Source organism: Galeopterus variegatus, unplaced genomic scaffold (assembly GCF_000696425.1).
Source record: "Galeopterus variegatus unplaced genomic scaffold, G_variegatus-3.0.2 Scaffold9814, whole genome shotgun sequence".
NCBI lineage: Eukaryota > Metazoa > Chordata > Mammalia > Dermoptera > Cynocephalidae > Galeopterus > Galeopterus variegatus.
The window spans coordinates 59514-64084 of NW_007735925.1; the positions used below are offsets into that span (position 1 = coordinate 59514).

General features: G+C 40.1%; 1 pseudogene; it reads right to left on the reverse strand.

Moving 5' to 3' along the window:
* LOC103609582 overlaps positions 1–4211 on the reverse strand; it is a 28686-nt pseudogene extending 24475 nt beyond the window's left edge.
* Between the last annotated feature and the right edge of the window lie 360 nt (positions 4212–4571).

Consider the following 4571-nt stretch of genomic DNA (forward strand, 5'->3'; position numbering starts at 1 on the left):
CCCTCGGCGGGAGCGCCACCGCGCTTCCCAAGCAGCGCACTAGCGCAGTGCGCCACTGGGCCGGCCCCGCAATGCTTTAATGCCCTTCTCTTTTTCGAAAGTGGAAATGTGACAATCCTCATTATTACAAACAGTACAAACCCTTGCCTTTTCATTGAACTGACGTGGCAATCCTCAACTGTTTTTCCTTTTCCACGTGGGGTCTTTGCATATCAGTACTTAGTGGATCTAAGGGTTCCAAACCCACAGGGATCGTTGAGGTCAGATTCCTTCACCCCCTCCCTTCCCATTCTTTTTTACCTCCCCACCCCTGTTGCTTAATAGATGAGATCCTAAATGTTGGAAGGATCAAACTCTCCTTACCTTGTAATCCTCACTTCAAGGTCAAGTTAAGGTTTCTCTTCTGATAGGTTAGTATTTCCCTAACAAGGTTTAATGGCTCTGTTGTTCACACCAATCAGTTCATCAAGGGCTCTTTTTGAATACTCTTTAAGAGCATTCTACATACTAATCTTATCATACACACTCCGTCTAGATATTTGAGGATGCATCTCAAGTTCCAGGAATTAGTTACTCCTGGAAAATTGAGCTTTTTTTTTTAGGTAATTGTTCTGAATCAGATCTCTGATTTGATTTTTCATATTATGTTAGTATCAAAAACTAAAAGAAAATTGTTCCCACGGCAACCACTTGAACAAGGAACTAATACGTCTCTATTGAGTGTCTTTTGTTTTATTTTTGAAGTTTTTCAACACAGGCTGACTCCCATTGGCTTTGAGGGTGATTTTAATTAAAGAGATGGCGATAGAGGGCAAGCAACAGATTCTTTTGGATATGAGACTACCTTTCCCTCAATTAATCTGAGAGATGTGTAGTGAGATGTTTTTAGTTAGTACTTTTTTTTTCTTTTATTCTTTCCTGCCTCATGATCTTGAATGTCAGCTGCTCTAGTTAAAGTTCTCCATAGAAGTCACTGTGATAAACAAATCAAGACTTGAAATCAAAAGGTGTTTATTATTTTCACATGGTAGAAAATCTGGGTGAGGTCTATATAAGCCCCACCTTAATGAGTGATTCACTTGTGTGGTGAGCAGAATAATGACCCCCAAGATATCAACATCCTAATGCTCAGAACCTGTGGCTATTAATTTGTATGGCAAAGGGGACTTTGCAAATGTGATTAAATTAAGTATCTTGCGATCAGAAGATTATCCCAGAGGCCCTAAACATTATCATAAGTATCCTTTTAACAGGGAGGCAGAGGGAGATGTAGAGAAAAAGGATTTTCCTCACCTATTACTAGCTTCATGGTTGAGGCCCCTGTAACAAAAAACAGATTAACCTGAGAAAAGCATACACGTTTATTTATTTAATAAGTTGTACATGACATGGGAGACTGTAAGGAAATGAAGACTCAGAGGAACAGGAAAACCTGTGTGCTTTTATGCTTAGGTTGAATGAAGAGTGGACAGTCGTGCAGAAGTAGGATTGGATAAAGAGAGTGTAATCGAATGGTAATAAACTGGGGTAACGTAGCAAGGCCTGTTTGTTCAGATCCTCCCTGGCATCTCTATGTCTTTGGCTACTTTTCTCCAGGTATAGGGAGGGCACCTCTTGAATGAGGCTTTTATGACCCGTTTCAGAGGAAGATCAGAAAATTCTTCCAAGGCTTTATGATCAGCTTTGGGTTAGAAGTGTGGGAGGAATGCAAGAGTGGCCTCCTGCTTCTTCTGTGTTCTCAAATGCCAACGTGCTATATTTTGGGGTAGCATGTCCTGAACTCCGTTAGACATTCTAAGGCACCCACGTTCTCCTGGCTGCTCTCCTGACTGCATCCTGTCCTGCTATCATATATGCCCGACTGTGCCCCACTCTGCTGCAATGGCTGATGCAACATTTGACTTTCCCACCATGCTGCAATAGCTAGCAGACCCAGAACTTTTCCCACCTAAACTAAAGTTATAACCATATAAGGTCACCTCTTTACCCTACTGTAAAAACCAGAAGTATAACAATATAAGAGAGACAGCCCCACTGCGTTTGGGGCTCAGCCTTTGTGACGTGAGTCCCTGAGCTGTTGCCGGCACAAATAAACTCTGCTTCCTGCTACAAGCCTCAGTGTCCTGCCTCTCCTTGACAGTTTGCTGTAACATGGCTGTAACATGCTGTAACAATATGACTACAGAAAAAGAGAAGGTGATATGATGGAGGCAGACTTTGAAGATGGAGGAAGAGGTCACAAGCCAGGGAATAGAGATGACCACTAGAAGCTGAAAAAGGCAAGGAAATCTATTGTCCCCTCAGAGCTTCCAGAAGGAACCGACCCTGCCAACACCTTGACTTAAGCTGGGAAACTGATTTTGGACTTCTGAACTCCAGAACTGTAGGAATAAATTTATATTGTTTTAAGATAGTAGGTCTGTGGTAATTTGTTACAGCATGCCTTGGATTGAGTGTCCCCCCAAAGTTTGACCCCCACTGTGACAGTGTTAAGAATGTGGGAAATCCTATTATGGTAATTCAAAGATGGGGACTTGAAGAAGTGATTAGATTGTAGGACCATGCCATAGTGAATGGATTTAAAATGGTGGTCATGGGCATGGTTTGAGGGCTTTAAAAGGAGAATGAATGAGGAGGTGGGTCTCTCTGTGCCTCCACCATCTTGCAAGGTGAGATCCCTGGGTCACTGTTGCCACCACCAGATGTGTTCCCTGGACTTTGGACTTCCCAGTCTCTGAAACTGTAAACAATAAATTTTGTTTTATTTATGAATCATCCAGTTCCAGGTATTTTGTTATAAGCAACAGAAGTAGAATAATACACAGCAGCAACAGGAAATGGATTTAAAACAAAGCATTTGGATTTGCATCTATTCAAATCATTTTGAACTCTTATTTTAGATTAGATTTAAAACAAAGCATTTAAAACAAAGCATTTGGATTTGCATCTATTCAAATCATTTTGAACTCTTATTTTAGATTTTTTTATCCAGACTGGTTGTCTGGATAAAACACACAATGACACATTATTACAAAAAATGAAATAAATATTTGGCTGTAGAGTACTAAATCTCAGCTTTAGTGTAAATCATGATATGATATACATATAGCTGTCTAATTTAGAAATTCAGAAATCTCAAGGATGCTTATTTCAAGAATGATATTAATAGAGTTTAATGACTCAGATTCTTTTTAAAGCTGTGTAGACATCATGTGTAAAATAAAAAAGAGAGTGGTAATATTTCCTAAACCCTAGATTTTAATATTATTTAACTCAAGGAGCAAACTGGTAGAGAGTGTCAAATGCTCATTTTTATCTTTTATGGCAAAGAGTGCCCAATGTGCTAAAAATAATGCTCAGTATGTGACGGACAGTGTCTTAGTCCATTTTGTGTTGCTACAACAGAATATCACAGACTGGATAGTTTATAAAGAATAGAAGATTATTTTGCTCATGATTCCGGAGGCTGGGAAGTCTAAGATCAAGGGGCTGCATCTGGCGAGGGCCTTCTTGCTGCATCACCCCATGGTGGAAGGTGGAAGGGCAAGAGAGCACACATGCGAGAAAGCAAGAAGGACTGAACTAACAGCCTGAAGTACTTTCATAAGTGGCGCTAATCCATTCACGAAAGTGGAGCCCTCATGACTCGTATACCTCCCATTAAGCCCCACCTCCGAATATTATTGCCCAGGGGATTAAGTTCCCAGCACATGTTCTTTGAGGGACAGATTCAAACCATAGCAGGCAGCTAATCCGTCCTGGGATATTTTTTTCCAGTGAAGTGCTCTGAAAAAATTTTATCCTGTAAATTTCAATGGGCAGTTTAAAAAATTATAAATAATTCAGTAGGCTCTTAGATATCTGAGTTTCTGTCTAACTCTGACTGGAATCTTGTCTGTAAAATGTGTTAAGAAAAACATTATTGTCGCATGTGGTAGAGATCTCTGGGGAATCTGATCTGAGAACTCAAGCACAACGTTTTCATGTATGCTGTAGGCTCCGTGCGTAACCTTCTATCAGACCTAAGCAAAAATCTCTATTTCCTATTTTATTCCCATGCCCATAAAAGTTTTCTTTGCCTCTTTGAAATCCTTATTGAGTCTAAAAGAGCAGCATCAACACTTTACTAAAAACAGCACAGTTACTATTCACAGCATCCTCTCCCTCCTGTTCATCGTCACCATCATCGTCCTCATCACCTCCATCTCCATCGCGAGTATTTGCAGCACACTTAACAGTCTATGAAAAGCTTTCATTCACATGACTCTTTAGAATGAGATCATTATCAACCTTTGGAGCTAGATGGAGCATTTGGGCACTTTATCTTGCAGTGATTATGTGGCGTAAGCAGGGCAGCATTATTATCCTCCTTTTACAAGTCTCTGCACAGCGTGTATTACATAAGGAGTACTTGATAAATGCCTGCGAAACTAATGTTTGTAAATAAGGAAACTAAATCTCATAGAAGATCTGTATTTGCCCAGTATTAGACAGGCAGAAGAGGAATTGCAGAACCTAGAACTCTGGTCTCTTGATCTGTTACATAGGAGACAAAAAAAAAAAAAAAAAAA